The 18,717-nt window shown below is 40.1% G+C and overlaps 1 protein-coding gene across 2 annotated transcripts in view; it reads left to right on the top strand.

The window, feature by feature from the left end:
* Nucleotides 1-18,717, top strand: part of KCNJ6 (potassium inwardly rectifying channel subfamily J member 6) — a 296,106-nt gene that overhangs the window by 75,417 nt on the left and 201,972 nt on the right. Inside the window, exon 1 of one of the 2 annotated variants that reach the window (XM_073668412.1) lies at nt 2,265-2,353. The exons of the other annotated variant lie outside the window; for it this stretch is intronic. The gene's annotated coding sequence lies outside the window, so the exon portion shown is untranslated. Of the gene's footprint in view, nt 1-2,264; nt 2,354-18,717 lie in introns of those variants that run through there. 2 annotated transcript variants of the gene reach the window in all.

The raw sequence follows: 18,717 nt of genomic DNA, 5'->3' as shown, positions 1-18,717 counted from the left end.
AAGTATTCATACCACGTGAACTTTTCCACATTTGTTCATGTTGCACTCACAAACTTAAATGTATTTTATGTGATACCAACACAAAGCAGCAAGTATTTGTGAAGTGTAAAGGAAATGATGACCAATAAGTTTTCACTTATCCTCTGGGTAGGTAACTTGTTTTCACTGGAGAACCCATTAAAGGGCATCTCTACCACTGTACAACAGCATCTCATAGGACAGGGAGGGTTTAAACTTCCAAGTATTTAGTATTTAATTTCTTGTGGAAATAAAGAATCTTCCCCTTAATGATATCAGGGAGAGCAAGTGACTCCATACACAACACGATCCACTATTCTAAGACCAATAATACGACATACAAGGGACAAATACCACCACAACATGACCGGATTATACATTATCCCACATAGTGACCAAATAATACCACATTGAAAGGTCAAATACCACCACACCATTACCAGACCACATATTACCAACACATAGTGACCGAAAAATACCACACAAAAGATACAAACACTTCTAAACAGAAGCTCTGTAGGTAGTATGATATAGCACTAGTAGTAGTAGTGTAGTATATTGTCCCCCTCTCTAGTCTCTATGTATTATAATGTCCTATCTCTGGCACCCATGTAGTATAATGTCCCCCTCTTTGACCCCATGTTGTATTACGTCTCACTCTCTGGCTCCAATGTAATATAATGTCCACCTCTTTGGCTCCAATAGAGAATAATGACCCTTCTTTGGCCTTCATATAGTATAATGTCCTCCCCTTTGGCCCCCATATAGTATAATGTCTCCCTCTTTGGCCGCTATATAGTATAATGTTTCGCTCTTTGGCCCCCATATAGTATAATGTCTCCTTCTTTGTCCATCATATGGTATACTATCTCCCTCTTTGTCCCCCATATAGTATAATGTCTCCTGCTTTGTCCCCATGTAGAATAATGTCTCTTTCTTTGTCCCCCATATAGGATAATGTCTCTCTCTTTATCCCTCATATAGTGTAATATCTCCCTCTTTGTCCTCCATATAGTATATTGCCTCCCTCTTTGTCCACCATATAGTATAATGTCTTCCTCTTTGGACCACATATAGTCTAATGTCTCCCTCTTTGTCCCCCACATAGTATAATGTCTCCCGCTTTGTCCCCATATAGTATAATGTCTGCCTCTTTGTCCCCCATATAGTATAATGTCTGCCTCTTTGTCCCCCATATAGTATAATGTCTCCCGCTTTGTTCCCATATAGTATCATGTCTCCCTCTTTGTCCCCATATAGTATAATGTCTCCCGCTTTGTTCCCATATAGTATAATGTCTGCCTCTTTGTCCCCCATATAGTGTAATGTCTCCCTCTTTGTCCCCATATAGTATAATGTCTCCTGCTTTGTCCCCATATAGTATAATGTCTCCCTCTTTGTCCCCATATAGTATAATGTCTCCCTCTTTGTCCCCATATAGCATAATGTCTCCCGCTTTGTCCCCATATAGTATAATGTCTCCCTTTTTGTCCCCCATATAGTATAATGTCTCCCTCTTTATTACCCATATAGTATAATGTCCCCCACTTTGGCCACATACAGGTTAATGTCTCCCTCTTTGTCCCCCATATAGTATAATGTCTCCCTCTTTATTCCCCATATAGTATAATGTCCCCCACTTTGGCCACATACAGGTTAATGTCTCCCTCTTTGTCCCCCATATAGTATAATGTCTCCCTCTTTATTCCCCATATAGTATAATGTCCCCCACTTTGGCCACATACAGGTTAATGTCTCCATCTTTGGCCCCCTATAGTGTAATGTCTCCCACTTTGTCCCCATATAGTATAATGTCTCCCTCTTTGTCCCCATATAGTATAATGTCTCCCTCTTTGTCCCCATATAGTATAATGTCTCCCGCTTTGTCCCCATATAGTATAATGTCTCCCTCTTTGTCCCCATATAGTATAATGTCTCCCTCTTTGTCCCCATATAGTATAATGTCTCCCACTTTGTCCCCATATAGTATAATGTCTCCCTCTTTGTCTCCATATAGTATGTCTCCCTCTTTGTCCCCATATAGTATAATGTCTCCAGCTTTGTCCCCATATAGTATAATGTCTCCCTCTTTGTCCCCATATAGTATGTCTCCCTCTTTGTCCCCATATAGTATAATGTCTCCCGCTTTGTCCCCATATAGTATAATGTCTCCCTCTTTGTCCCCATATAGTATGTCTCCCTCTTTGCCCCATATAGTGTAATATCTCCCTCTTTGTCCTCCATATAGTTGCTCTTCACATGAAAAAAATACACGATTCTACTCACCTGTCCTTGCTCCCATGACAAGTGACGCCTTCTTCCTCCTTTATCACAAGTAAGAGGTGATGTAACGTAATGATGTAATTGCACTGTCTGCGTATGTCACCTGCTGCTGCTGGCCTCTGATAGGCCGATGTGTGTAGGGATTGTGGGCAGGGATCCATCTAGATTCCTCGGTCTGTAGATAGATAGCTAGATAGATAGATGGATTGATAGATAATAGATAGATAGATGGATAGATGGATAGATAGATAGATAATAGATAGATGGATAGATAGATAATAGATAGATAGATAATAGATAGATACATAATAGATAGATAATAGATAGATAATGGATAGATAGATATGGATGGATAGATAGATAATAGATAGATAGATAATAGATAGATAGATAGATGGATAGATAGATAATAGATAGATAGATAGATAGATAGATGGATAGATAGATAATAGATAGATAGATGGATAGATAATAGATAGATAGATAATAGATAGATAGATAGATAGATAGATAGATAGATAGATATGGATGGATAGATAGATAATAGATAGATAGATAGATAGATAGATAATAGATAGATAATAGATAGATAGATAGATAGATAGATAGGTAGATAGATAGATAGATGATAGATAGATAATAGATAGATAGATAGATAGATGGATAGATAATAGATAGATAGATAGATAGATAGATAGATGGATAGATAGATGGATAGATAGATGGATAATAGATAGATAGACGGATAGATAGATAGATAGATAATAGATAGATAATAGATAGATAGATAATATATAGATAGATAGATAGATGGATAGATAATAGATAGATAGATAGATAGATAGATGGATAATAGATATAGACGGATAGATAGATAGATAGATAATAGATAGATAGATAATATATAGATAGATAGATGGATAGATAATAGATAGATAGATAGATAAATGGATAGATAAATAGATGGATAGATAGATAATAGATAGATGGATAGATAGATAATAGATAGATAGATAGATGGATAGATAGATGGATAGATAGATAATAGATAGATAGATAGATGGATAGATAGATAGATAGATAATAGATAGATAGATAGATGGATAATAGATAGATAGATAGATAATAGATAGATAGATAATAGATAGATAGATAGATGGATAGATAATAGATAGATAGATAGATAGATAGATAGATAGATGATAGATAGATAGATAGATAATAGATAGATAGATAGATGGATAATAGATAGATAATAGATAGATAATAGATAGATAATAGATAGATAGATAGATAGATAGATAGATAGATAGATAAAATAAAAAGGAATATTATGAGGTCAGTCTGGATGAACCATGTGCTGTTGTTCTATGACCAGTCGTTTCTAGATCCTCCCTTCTTCTTAGGTAGCAGTTTTCTGCCGTTCTGCGGAGTGTTCGTGGTAAATGACCCACAGCGTCTCACACTTGATAATCCAAAGAAACAGACTGTTACACAGAATAAAATGAATTATCTGTGTCAAAAACATCGAGCTGCTGATTTCTCCTCATCAGTCTCTTGAAGACTCAGGTCCTCATTACTGAGAGATAAACTGTAGAAGTAAGAGATGGATTACTCACTGACTGCTTATGTCAGCTCGCTTAGCTTCTTAAAGTGATCTCGCTTTTACATGTTGTTGCCTGGTAGTTTTGAAAATAGACTAGTCTATCACTCATTATGTGCCAGGAACAGTTGTCACTTCCCCTCCCCCACCCACAATGGTGATGGAGAAATGAACTTTTTCTAACCTGATTGGGTGACTTTCCCCCAGACCTGCAGAACCAGACTGGTGTTGTAATGGTGTACAACATTGTTTATTGCTGAAGGTGTTTGTTCCTTTAAGAGCAGCCTAGTCAGCATCTAATCAGAAAATGATTCTGCCATTAGATTTGTGCATACAAACTTTTATTGAACTGTATTAGAAATCCAAACATGATGAACTCCTCCGAGGTGCATATATAATTTCTTAAATTCTATTGAAAGACTCCAAGGGAAATTCCAGTTATTGGGAAACCCCGCCCACGAGGTTCCTTGAACTCATTAGTAGTTATATCAATCTATGAGCAGTAAGCTTCACCCATTGGCTGCAGAAGTAATGACATCATTTTAATTTATTTCTATTGACATATTCCACATCTTTGATGTTCGCTAAACTCTGGCAAAGTGTAAGGAGATTATAGAGGAGGTTGTTCTGGGTCCAAAATTCTATTTTCAAAAGGAAAAAATAGAAAGTAGCAATGATGTTACTAGAATCAAAGATCTGGAGCAGTGCACCTACACAGACTTCTCGCTGGACACCCCGGATGTCTAGGTGAGAACCAGTTTGAAGTCTTATCAGTATCGATAGGACGACAATACAATTAGATCCTGTGCCAGAGCAGAGTTCAATAGGCCCCTGTCACGCCAGGTGTGGGAAAGACTTAGTGCAACACAGAGGGAAAAGGGAAAGGGAGCCCAGACACTAGGGAAAGGGGGAAGTGGAGACCTCCTAGTCTGATCTGGCGTCACCCTGTCTCAACTACCGTCCCTATATTGCCTCTTCAGCAATCGCCGCACGCGTGCCTCGCCCTGCTCTCCCTGTCTATGGCTAAGGATGGGAGGAGATGAGCACTAGTCAACCTCCACTAAACTCTATAGACAACAAGGGAAGACAAAACAAGTTGAAATGGCTTAGCTTTAGATGAACTCCAAATAAGCACACGGCCTCAAGCTCCAGAGAAGACAAAGTACTGCTCCTGCTAAGCTTCACAGGTAGAAATGAATATAGCCGGTGACTCCCTCTCAGACACACCAGGTATATATACACCCAGGCCAGAGAGCTAATTAGCAAGAGAGAGGTAGCTGCTCGGTCCTAAAGACAGCCTCATATCTAAGAAGCTGTCTGCAATGCCAAACGTAGAGATCTCCTGCAACCCACTGCAGGGCGACTGTCTGTCACCTCTGACACACCCATGACAGCCCAACCTTTTTTCCATCCTGTTATCCATCGAATGGTGTAGACCTATGACCAACAAAATGTTACTTGTTTGCTGGGGGGAAGAGAACTTGGTCGCTCAGATTAGATGAGTATAATCTTATTTTTTGTCGGGGTAGTACAAAGGTGAGCATTATGACTTTAAGGGGGCACTAAGCGGGTATTAATACTTTCTAAAGGGAGCACTAAGGGGAATTTATTACTTTTTTTAATGGAGCAGCAAGGGACATTAATACTTTTTGATGGGAACATTAATTGTTTAAAAGTGGCAGTCAAGAGAAAATTTATTTTTAGGGACACTCGGGAGGTATTATTTGTGGTTTACTTGACTTGCCCCGGGCAACCACTGGCAACGCACTTCCCCCCTGCCTGAATTCATTGGGAGCTGCATAAATCTGTATGGCGTAAGCTCCCCCTAGTAGCAGAAGAAGTAATGAAAAAATGTACTTAGTTTTCAGGTATTAGGAAACCTCGCCCATGAGTTTCCTTGAACTTATTAAGAACTGCATAAAACTGTATGTAGTAAGCTCCCCATAGTGGCTGAAGAGTTAATTATATCATTTTAGTTAGCTTTCAGGTTTTAGGAAACCCTGCCTATGAGGTTCTTTGAACTGACAACTGCAAAAATCTATATGTTGTAAGCTTCCCCTAGTTCCTAAAGAAGTAATTATCTATCATTTCAGTTAGTTTCCAGTTATTAGGAAATCTCACCCATAAGGTTCCTTGAACTAATTAAGAACTGTAGAAATGTATATGTTTTAAGCTCCCTCTAGTGGCTGATAAAGTAATTCTATAATTTTACCTAGATTCCAGGTTTTAGCAAACCCGGCCTATGAGGTTCTTTGAACTCATTGAGAACTGCAATAAATCTGTATGCAGTAAGTTCCCCCTAGTGGCTGAAGAAGTAATTATATATATATTTTTTTAGCTTCCATGTATTGGGAAAACCCCACCCATGAGGTTCCTTGAACTCATTGAGAACTGCATAAATCTGTATGTAGTAAATTCTCCCTACTGGCTGATGGGGTAATTATATCCTTTTAGTTAGCTTCCAGGTTTTAGGAAACCCTGCCTATGAAGTTCTTTGAACTCATTCAGATCTGCATAAATCTGTATGTAGAAAGCTCCTCCTAGTGGCTGAACATGTAATTATATAATTTCATTTAGCTTCCAAGTTTTAGGAAACCCACCCATGAGGTTCTTTGAAGTCATTGAGAGCTACATAAATCTATAAGTAGTAAGCTTTGCCTAGTGGCTGAAGAAGTAATTATATAATTTTAGTTTGCTTCTAGGTATTGGGAAACCCTGCCCATGAGGTTCCTTGAACTTATTGAGAACTGCATAAATCTGTATGTAGTAAATTCTCCCTACTGGCTGATGGGGTAATTATATCCTTTTAGTTAGCTTCCAGGTTTTAGGAAACCCTGCCTATGAAGTTCCTTGAACTTATTGAGAACTGCATGAATCTGTAAGCAGTGTGCTTCTCCTAGTGGTGGCTGCAGGTAAACAATCTTTTTGTTCATGGAAAAAGAGGTATCTTAGTCAGCTGCTATGTCAATTGAAGTTGTGAAAAATCTATGAAAATAGTCTGTTTGGTAGAGATTAAAGGGTTTTGAGTCTTAACCTTGTTTTGGACCCTAGAGGATCTCACTTTTCCTCTGAGTCAACAATTCTCCTAAGTTTAGAGCGGGGGAGGTGAAATTAATTTTATTTTCAAAGTTTTTTTTTTGCAGTAAATCGATCAGGCAGAGTTTGCTTCAGTATCCTGCACTAGGTAGAAAAAGTTTTGATTGTTTTATAAAACTGCCAGAACGCCGAAGTTATGGCTTATGTCATGAAATGATTCGTTTGCCATAAATAAAGTTGTACTAGTCGGGTACAGTCTGCTCCTGCGGTGGTTTAGAGCACGCTGTCAGAATAACATAGAGGTTCTCCACTTCTTAACAGCCATAAATAAATGATGATTATGCAGCTGTTGTGGAGGTTATTCAACTGATTTGTAGAAGCACAATGGAGGATGAAATACAATGCGCAGTGCATAGAATCCGTTCGCCAGCAGCCTTGCGGTGCGGGGACAGATAATGACATTTTGTAGCATATGCTGAACACCCACATTAATGTATCAGGATGGATTGTGAGTCCTAATTCGATATATTGAGTCGTAACCAACCAAGAGACATACAAAAAATTCACTATGTGCAAATACTATAAGGCTGTGTTCACATGTTGCAGCACAAAATGCCACTGCTGCTGCATACAACAGCGGCAAAACAATTTTCAAAGCTGCTTTTTGTAGGGTAACTCTTTGTTTTATATTTTTGCATTTGTGCCTTTTTTGTTAATTTATTTTGTGTTTTTCATCTGTTTTTGATTTGTGTCTTATTCTTTTAATTTGCGCCTTTTTTTATATCCTATTTCATATATGTTCTCCCGCTTTTTTTATGTTCGCCATCATGGATGGGGTTTGTGGTTTCCAGATGTTTTTCGTGTTGATTCATCAGTTTCAACTTTTTAAAAGTTTCAGAAATGTACTCCAGATCACGGAATGATTTTATATACCAATAAAGAAAAAAAATTGCACAAATTTTGTGATATTTTAGTAGAACATACAACTTTTTTTCTCCCTAAAAAGGCATCCAAAAAGTAAAACAAAAAAATGAAGAACATTTTTGATGTTGCAAAAAGTTCATGCCATTTTGAAGAATTTGGAGCAAAAACCACTATCGCAAGACAAAAAAAAGAAAAAAAGAAAAGTGATTTAAAAATTTAAAAAAAAACGCAAATGATGAGTCGGGCCCAATGTCTTTCATTTGTTTTCCGATTATCTGAAAAGTCTGATAATGCAACACTTGTTTCCAGCACTCTAAAACAATTCTATTAGTATTAGCTACAGGTAAAATAGAAATATTGAGTGTAGAAGGATAAATAATGACACTTAAAGGTCTTCAAAACGTTCTAAAGAAAAGTTCTAACTTGTATTTTTCTTAAATTATCCAAATCTAAAGGAATTTGTCCAAATCTATCCCCAATAATTAGTCCATGTAATATGTCCAATTAAATAGCAGACATCTGGTTTGAACTTCCCAACATGGCTAATTTCCATGTTTGCATTTTAGATTATTAGATTTGGTTCTCTTTATCTGCTTATAGGACTTGTGATATATTGTTTTAGCTCAAATTTATGCAGAAATATGGAAAATTCTGAAGGGTTTTCAAACTCTTACACGATAAATAGATATTTTAATACTTAAATTCTTCACCTTGAAATAGTGTTTTGCATAATTTTCAGTTGAATGGGGTAGAAGTTAGATTTTGCGCCCATCGGCTTTCTGGTCCCTAACACCCACATGATAAGCCTTGGAAAATTCTACAATAAAAAATGTATAAGATGAAATTTTCGAGACAATAGGTCTCGGTGACTTTGTATGTAGCAGTGACCACATCAAAGTGAAGGAACCTTTGCACCCACTTTCTTTGATGGAAAGTGGAGTCGCCGCCTGCAGCAAACACTGTCCTGGAAGACGGATCTGACTCTTGTTTCTAGTTTGAGAAGTCGCTGATAGCAATGAGATTCCATCTCTCACAAAGGAAGGGAGCAACTATAAGGGAAGCAGAGGTCAAAGGTGCTAATGCCTGAGGGAACCTAAAGACACCAGTAGACACATGCTAAGTATAGGGCATTGCTACAGATTGGGGGCTAGGACCTTCATGTTCTAACTCTGCCGGAAAGGGTCAAATCAATTCGTCCACACAAAGAGCCAACCAGTTGACTATATTTGCTCAGCACTATCTGTTTCCCTCACTTTTTTTTTTATAAGTGAATCATATTTTATAAACTTTTTTAATTTGCTCGTCTTTGAAAAACTCCGACATACGGACTGCACTTAGAGTGAATCCAGAGAGAGGCGGCCAACCATCGTGGTGATTATTTATGAATTCTCCCATCAATATGCCGCTGCTTTGTCTTTTTGCCTCCCGAGAAGCTCCACCAGGTTTTGTTTGTGTCTACAAATTTCTGAGTCACTTGTGTCTGCAAACCAACAAATCCGTAATTGAATCCAAGGTTACCAGCTGTCAAGTTCTGGGCCAAACTCTGCGTTTCTATCCGGTGTTGTGCAGAATAACCCATCGGGAGAGGAAATTCTGGTGAGAGATGAAAATCAGGAGATCGGTATGTGTGATTCACCGTGTGCCCTACAATGAAAACAAAGCAACAGGGTGAGCGGGAAACAAGAGGAAACAGATCACCGGCTCCATGGCTGAGCTCCGTAGAAATGATGAACAGCTTCAACCTGGCGCGGAGAACACAATCATTTACTGTCCGCTTCCCTAATGTGCAGAAATCTATGCGGCAACGGAGCAATGCAAACTCATTCCTGACCCCTGCGCTCCTCATATATATTTCATACAGGAGCTCGATGAAGCAGAACAGGAGCGAAAGCTAAAAAACACCTTCAACATCACTGGTTTAACATAGTCCTTGAAGGGGTAATCCAGTCCGATTGGCCTCCACATAGGATGGTGGTGAGCAGGGCTGTTGACATCACATCTTCAGATATCTGTCGGCTCGCATGAGCGTGTAGCAGGTATTGCTTGTGCAAGTAGGCTGGATTACCCATTTAAAGAGGATCTGTCATCTGCCATAAATATGTAGCGTTTTTACCTGGTGTAAATGCCGCCGTTCTCCTGTTTCCGATGTTGTTTTTCTTTTGTTCCTGCGCCTCTCCGTTCATGAGATACGGGCTCCTCTTTCCTGTATATGAATCTGGTCTTATTAGTTAAGTGGGCGTGGTCCTCTACTCTTCTCTGTGGGTGTCTTGTGAGGGCCACTCCCACTTGGCTAAAAATATCAGATTTATATACAGTGAAAAGTGGATCATATCTCAGGAACGGAGAGGCGCAGGAAAAAAAGAAAAACATCGCCAGATTCAGGAGCACAGCGGCTTTTACACCAGTTAGAAACATTATATATTTATGGCAAGTGCACTGCAAAGTTGGGAAAATCTGCATGTTTGGTAGGACTCACAGACCATCAAGTATGTGGGGACCTCTTGACTATCTCATGGCAGATGATATCGGGAAAAGAAGGATGGGGCACATTAAAGAAGTTAGAAAAGGAAGAAGAATAGGAGGCGGATGTGCAGTACACCATGGCGGCCACTACCACTTTACGGTGGAGCCCCGCAGGTGAGCACTTCCGGCCACCGACGCCGGCACCGATAACAGCTGATCGGCGGGGGTGCCGCATGCGGAACCCTGGCCGATCATACATTGATGCCCTATCCTACGGATCGGGCATCAATGTAAAAGTAGGGGACAACCCCTTTAATTCTCAGTTGGTACTCCTTTTTACATTGTTTACAAAACATGCACATTCGCTAGAATCGTGCATGCATGTGTATGAAGAGAATGTGTATGAAGAGAGGAATAGGTGACAGTGATTGAAGGTTTGTGGCTAGCTTAAAGAGGTTTGTTCAAAGAATTTAAGTTATCACTTAGCCACAGGAGTGATCCACAGAATAGGTGACAATTTGCAGATTGTGAGGGGTCCAAATGCAAACCGTAATATGGTACCATTAAAAGTTAGCCCTTACTGGCAGAAAAATAAAAAAGTTATGGATTCCCAAATACGGTGACAAAATGTTTTTTTTTTCATTTTGTTTTTTTTCTTTAAGTAGTAAAACATAAATAAACTACCGGTATATAAATTTATAATCATCTTAATTGCACTTACCTGCATAATAAGTGACCAGGTAATTTTTACAGCATAGTGCAATTTGTAAAAAGAAAATCTAGAATGACAATACTGGAATTGCCGGAAGGGTTGTTTTGTTTTTATATCACCCCTAGATAGAGTATTTTCCACTTTTTTTTATAAATTATACAGTAAATAATATGGTTGCATTCAAAATTACAATTAGCCACCGGGAAAAAAACAACTTATCATACAGTTATACGAATGGGGGAAAAATAAAAAATGTTACGGCACTTGGGAAGCCAAAAAAACAAGAGTGAAAAAATTCCAAGAAGATACTGTATCAAGACAAAGGGTCTAGGAAAATGGATGGTTAACGGCAAATCCAAGGTCGGTCAGCAAACTTAAACTGTGCGCTGTAGAAAGGGGTTATAAATACTTATATTCCAAAGTCAGAAACATGACCAATTTTTTATTATATATTTTATATCTATTATTTTTTTTACATTATTATAGAGCAAGTTTTTTTATAGCAACGGTTATGGTAAAAATATAATTTTAGGACCACGTAAGTCTATATGCTGCCGCTGCGCTGAATGTACATGTGAGTGTAGCCAAAAACAACCTGTAACCAATAGCAGGAGCACTAGGGGCACATTAATAACAGGCGTAGAGGACATCGGAGGACATGGAACATCTCTTCACAAGCAGCATTTTATTCTTCCCAGGACATGAAGAGAGCAGTAAATCAGATCATATGTTGGTATCCCGGAGTGTGTGTAATACACTACAAAAAGAAACTAACAAGAGATAAATCTCCGCAGCCGCCTCTACTCCTCTGAGATTTCCCTTGCCCTCACACAGCATTCTTCATGCTTAAAGACGACCGCCATGTTTCTGTGAATACATTTGGAAGATACTTAATAGGGGTCGTCTCATCTTATTAAATGGGTAAAATTGAAAAATGCTTGTAAAAACAAAAATGTTAAGATTTGAGAGTCCTCAGTGGTTGATACCTTTTAATGGCTAACTGAAAAGATGGTAACAGGTTGCAAGCTTTCGAGACTACTTTATACACAATATGGCACAGAAATAATGCAATAGATGAGACAGGTGATGAAAAGCAGAGCTATTACTATGGGAGAGATGACAACACTGCATCAAACAATAAAACTTTCATGGTCCTTATCTATGAACTGCTAAAATATTTACAGCCAGAAATGTTTATCTCTCCCATAGTAATAACTCTGCTTTTCATCCCTTGTCTCATCTGTTGCATTATTTCTGTGCCATATTGTGTATAAATATGTGATTCTTCAGATTTTGGGTTATACTAGCCTGATGAAGAGGCCTGAGTAGTCTCAAAAGCTTGCAACCTGTTACCATCTTTTCAGTTAGCCATTAAAAGGTATCAACCACTAAGGACTCTCAAATCTAAATATTTTTCTATCTACTGGCTAACACGGTTAAAAAATATATATATATACAGTACAGACCAAAAGTTTGGACACACCTTCTCATTTAAAGATTTTTCTGTATTTTCATGACTATGAAAATTGTACATTCACACTGAAGGCATCAAAACTATTAATTAACACATGTGGAATTATATAGTTAACAAAAAAGTGTGAAACAACTGAAAATATGTCTTATATTCTAGGTTCTTCAAAGTAGCCACCTTTTGCTTTGATGACTGCTTTGCACACGCTTCGCATTCTCTTGATGAGCTTCAAGAAGTAGTCACCAGAAATGGTTTTAACTTCACAGGTGTGCCCTGTCAGGTTTAATAAGTTGGATTTCTTGCCTTACAAATGGGGTTGGGACCATCAGTTGTGTTGTGCAGAAGTCTGGTGGAAAAACAGCTGATAGTCCTACTGAATAGACTGTTAGAATTTGTATTATGGCAAGAAAAAAGCAGCTAAGTAATGAAAAATGAGTGGCCATCATTACTTTAAGAAATGAAGGTTAGTCAGTGCGAAAAATTGGGAAAACTTTGAAAGTGTCCCCAAGTGCAGTTGCAAAAACCATCAAGCGCTATGAAGAAACTGGCTCACATGAGGACCGCCCCAGGAAAGGAAGACCAAGAGTCACCTCTGCTTCTGAGGATAAGTTTATCCGAGTCACCAGCCTCAGAAATCGCAGGTTAACAGCAGCTCAGATTAGAGACCAGGTCAGTGCCACACAGAGTTCTAGCAGCAGACACATCTCTACAACAACTGTTAAGAGGAGACTTTGTGCAGCAGACCTTCATGGTAAAATAGTTGCTAGGAAACCACTGCTAAGTACAGGCAACAAGCAGAAGAGACTTGTTTGGGCTAAAGAACACAAGGAATGGACATTAGACCAGTGGAAATCTGTGCTTTGGTCTGATGAGTCCAAATTTGAGATCTTTGGTTCCAATCACCGTGTCTTTGTGCGACGCAGAAAAGGTGAACGGATGGACTCTACATGCCTGGTTCCCACCGTCAAGCATGGTGGAGGTGTGATGGTGTGGGGGTGCTTTGCTGGTGACACTGTTGGGGATTTATTCAAAATTGAAGGCATACTGAACCAGCATGGCTACCACAGCATCTTGCAGCGGCATGCTATTCCATCCGGTTTGCGTTTAGTTGGACCATCATTTATTTTTCAACAAAACAATGACCCCAAACACACCTCCAGGCTGTGTAAGGGCTATTTGACCAAGAGGGAGAGTGATGGGGTGCTACGCCAGATGACCTGGCCTCCACAGTCACCAGACCTGAACCCAATCGAGATGGTTTGGGGAGAGCTGGACCGCAGAGTGAAGGCAAAAGGGCCAACAAGTGCTAAGCATCTCTGGGAACCCCTTCAAGATTGTTGGAATACCATTTCTTGAAGCTCATCAAGAGAATGCCAAGAGTGTGCAAAGCAGTCATCAAAGCAAAAGGTGGCTACTTTGAAGAACCTAGAATATAAGACATATTTTCAGTTGTTTCACACTTTTTTGTTAACTATATAATTCCACATGTGTTAATTCATAGTTTTGATGCCTTCAGTGAGAATGTACAATTTTCAAATTCATGAAAATACAGAAAAACTTTAAATGAGAAGGTGTGTCCAAACTTTTGGTCTGTACTGTATATATATATTTTTTTTTTCCCTGTAAAAACAAGAAATTATGCAATTTACCTCTTATTAAAAATTCTCTCTATTATTAAGAACGTAAGGAATTTTAATTATATAGTTTACTGCTCATTGCCATGGTTATCGCAACCTCAGAGGTGGCCGGTTTCGTAGAAAATGAGTGTGCGCATCCAAGCTGTTAGATGTAGAGCTTGCAAGCATCGCTCTGAAGCTGGCCGGATCGCTGTCCTTGCACTCCTCTGATGCTGCCTTTGCTATCAACATCAGAGAGCGGGCCTGTGATGCTAGTCATTACTCACGGACACGCTGTGAGGTGGGGAAGTCAAAGAGTCCATGGTCAAAAGCCAGGAGGGTACGTCATAAAAAGAGGAGTGAGGCAAAGGCATAGTCAGGTCACAGCTCGGGGTCAGAATTCCAAGAAGGTAGTAAGACAAAGGGACTAGGAAAACTTATGGTTAACGGCAAATCCAAGGTCGGTCAACAAAGATCAAAATACTAGAACTCACAGCACAAAGCAAACACTCACCACACTGAGCAGAGCTACAAATGTCAGAGATAAGAGGCAGCCAGCCAGGATTAGCTGAAGGTTGATAGAAACATATTTTCTGTCTCCCATTAGACAACGCTTCTCGCCAATCACTGCTGTGTTCTACTAGAGCGGAACTACATTAACATGGGCATCCTTTTAATGCAGCACCACAGAGTCTTGGTGTCTCCTACATAATATGTACAACAGAGTTTCAATGTAACCTGTGTGATGTATATTCGGCAGTCTCAGTGTCTCCTACATGATGTATACAGCAGAGTCTCTGTGTATTTTATGTGATGTATATACACAGCAGTTTCAGTGTCTCCTATATGATGTATGCAATTAAGTCTCAGTGTATCCTGTGTGATATATACAGCAGTCTTTATGTATCTTATATGATGAGTGCAACACTCTCAGTGTCTCCTATGCGATAAACAGCAGCTTCAGTGTATCCTATATGCTAAATACAGCAGTTTTATATGATGTATACACAGTGTTCTCGATGTATCCTATGTGATGTAGACAGCAGTCTCAGTGTCTCCTATTTGATATATACAGCAGAGTCTCAGTGTCTCCTATGTGATGTATACAGCAGTTTTTTTCCCCTATGTGATGTATACAGCAGAGTCTCAGTGTATCTTATGTGATGTATACAGCAGTCTCAGTCTATCCCATGTGATGTATATACATTAGTCTCAGAGCAGAGTCTTAAGGCCCCGTCACACTAAGCGATGCAGCAGCGATCCCGACAACGATACGACCTGTCAGGGATCGTTGCTGCATCGCTAATACATCGCTGGTGAGCTGTCAAACAGGCAGGCTCACCAGCGATCAGGGGAGCAGCGATATCGTGGAAAGAATCGTTCCACGATGTCCTGCTCCAGTTACCAGCCTGCTACAAGCAAGAGCAGGCTGGTAACTATGGTAAACATCGGGTTACTAAGTGCGCGTGTGCCCCTAGTAACCCGCTGTTTACCATGGATACCACTCTGCTACGGTGCACGGGAGCCTCCGAGCACCGTAGCAGAGTGGTATCCATGGTAAACAGCGGGTTACTAAGTGCGCGTGTGCCCCTAGTAACCCGCTGTTTACCATAGTTACCAGCCAGATCGTTGGTCCCGCTGGTCACACACAGCGATGTGTGCTGGCCAGCGGGAGGCCAACGACCAAAAAATGGTCCAGGACACTTTGCAGCGATCAGCGACCTCACAGCAGGGGCCTGATCGTTGCAAAGTGTCACACACAGCGACATCGCTGGTGAGGTCGCTGGTGAGTCACCAAAACCGTGACTCAGCAGCGATATCGCTAGCGATATTGCTATGTGAGACGGGGGCTTTAATGTCTCTTATGTGATATAAATAAAGCAGTCTCAGTGTATCCCATGTGATGTATATACAGCGGTCTCAGTGTATCCTATGTGATATATACAACAGTCTCAGTGTTTTATATAGCAGAGACTCATTGTAACCTATGTGATGTATACTGCAGAGTCCCATTGTATCCTATATGATGTATACTAAATTTGCAGAGTCTCAGTGTATTCCATGTGATGCAGTTTCCCCTCCTGCTTGTGATAAATTTCTCTTTGCCATCTTTTAAAAACAGGAGGCAGGGTGATCAACTTGGAGTGAAATATTCTGGAGCTTCAGCACTCGGCTCTCACAGATAGAACCCCCCAGAGCACTAAGCAGAGGGGGGCATGACTTTGGGAGGGGTGGACCTTTAACTCCTGCAGCTTTGTTTGTATAGCTGTGCAGACTTTAAGCAAGAGTGATTTTGCTTTAAGAGGAAGGGTCACAGTATTGTCTGTTGTCTTACTGTGAGGAGGGTGGGGCTTACATAGAAGAGTTAACTCTCTGACTTGTCTTTCTCTCTCTGGATAAACTGGAGGAAACATCACCTGCCCTCCCGTCCTGTTATAATCACTGTCCTAAAACACTTTATTCAACCATTACTTGAATATTGAGGAATGCTTTATTGTATTTGTTTAATTAGCCATTGTATATCTTGTACCATGTCCAATTTTATCATGGCTATAAAGAGTTAACAGTAGCATTAACCTTCTAAGCACAAGGGAAGGGCAATCCTTCAGCCATGGTTCCCTAGTGGTTTCCTCCACAGGGTTTTTTTCCTCTCCTGAGTGCTGTAGGATGATTTGTGAGTCGGAGGTTTGCCAAGTTTGACCTTTGCAGGGGCATCTAATTTGTATGTTTACCAATGTGAGTTATAAAATAAAAAGACTAAATGTGTCATATGTGGCTTAGAATTTATAACCTGTCACAACTTTGCAGTTTAGGAGTCAGGTGGAAGCTACAGACAAGTTAAGGTGGACTCAGTTTAACTAATAGAGGATGTAAAACCTCATGGTGGTGAAGAGGCTCGGCTTTGGTGGCCATCCTCAAGGATGTTGTAAATGTAACGTCAATCAGGGGTGGGCACAGTGGTTAAGCACAGGAGTGAGGATAATAGGGTCATTGGTGCCATGAAAGTTTACTGGCTCTGCTTGAATGGCAAGCCAGTGCGTGCCGCCCCTTTATGGCTGTCTGTCCTGGTGCTGTATGTCAGACAGCTGGGGATATCACAGTACTGGTGAATACTAGCACTTCACCTGACTCCTAATGTAAGTGTTTTAGTCCTGTGATTTAAAAAAAGCTGTGGCCATTTTGACAACCACAGCTTTGTGTATTTATTCCAGTGTCGAGGTTTACTGTAGTTGGTTGTTTTAAGATGGAGTGGGGGGTCTGTCCCATATCCAAAACTCAAGTATAGACAAGCATTGCAAGTCAAGTTAGTTTTATAACTCATCTATAACATCTATGCTCTCTTATATAAGGCTCAAATTTTATATATATATACATACAGTACAGACCAAAAGTTTGGACACACCTTCTCATTTAAAGATTTTTCTGTATTTTCTTAACTATGAAAATTGTACATTCACACTGAAGGCATCAAAACTCTGAATTAACACATGTGGAATTATATACTTAATAAAAAAGTGTGAAACAACTGAAAATATGTCTTATATTCTAGGTTCTGCAAAGTAACCACCTTTTGCTTTGATGACTGCTTTGCATACTCTTGGCATTCTCTTGATAAGCTTCAAGAGGTAGTCACCGGAAATGGTCTTCCAACAATCTTGAAGGAGTTCCCAGAGATGCTTAGCACTTGTTGGCCCTTTTGCCTTCACTCTGCGGTCCAGCTCACCCAAAACCATCTCGATTGGGTTCAGGTCTGGTGACTGTGGAGGCCAGGTCATCTGGCGTAGCACCCCATCACTCTCCTTCTTGGTCAAATAGCCCTTACACAACCTGGAGGTGTGTTTGGAGTCATTGTCCTGTTGAAAAATAAATGATGGTCCAACTAAACGCAAACCGGATGGAATAGCATGCCGCTGCAAGATGTTGCGGTAGCCATGCTGGTTCAGTATGCCTTCTATTTTGAATAAATACCCAACAGTGTCACCAGCAAAGCACCCCTTCACCATCACACCTCCTCCTCCATGCTTCACGGTGGGAACCAGGCATGTAGAGTCCATCCGTTCACTTTTTCTGCGTCGCACAAAGACACGGTGATTGGAACCAAAGATCTCAAATTTGGACTCATCAGACCAAAGCACAGAATTCCACTGGTCTAATGTCCATTCCTTGTGTTCTTTAGCCCAAACAAGTCTCTTCTGTTTGTTGCCTGTCCTTAGCAGTGGTTTCCTAGCAGCTATTTTACCATGAAGGCCTGCTGCACAAAGTCTCCTCTTAACAGTTGTTGAAGAGATGTGTCTGCTGCTAGAACTCTGTGTGGCATTGCCCTGGTCTCTAATCTGAGCTGCTGTTAACCTGCGATTTCTGAGGCTGGTGACTCGGATAAACTTATCCTCAGAAGCAGAGATGACTCTTGGTCTTCCTTTCCTGGGGCGGTCTTCATGTGTGCCAGTTTCTTTGTAGCACTTGATGCTTTTTGCAACTGCACTTGGGGACACTTTCAAAGTTTTCCCAATTTTTCGGACTGATTGACCTTCATTTCTTAAAGTAATGATGGCCACTCGTTTTTCTTTACTTAGCTGCTTTTTTCTTGCCA

Source organism: Phyllobates terribilis, unplaced genomic scaffold (assembly GCF_046119375.1).
Source record: "Phyllobates terribilis strain yellow unplaced genomic scaffold, ASM4611937v1 Scaffold_2__4_contigs__length_985480577, whole genome shotgun sequence".
Classification (NCBI taxonomy): domain Eukaryota; kingdom Metazoa; phylum Chordata; class Amphibia; order Anura; family Dendrobatidae; genus Phyllobates; species Phyllobates terribilis.
This window is presented reverse-complemented; position numbering and strand designations above follow the sequence as displayed.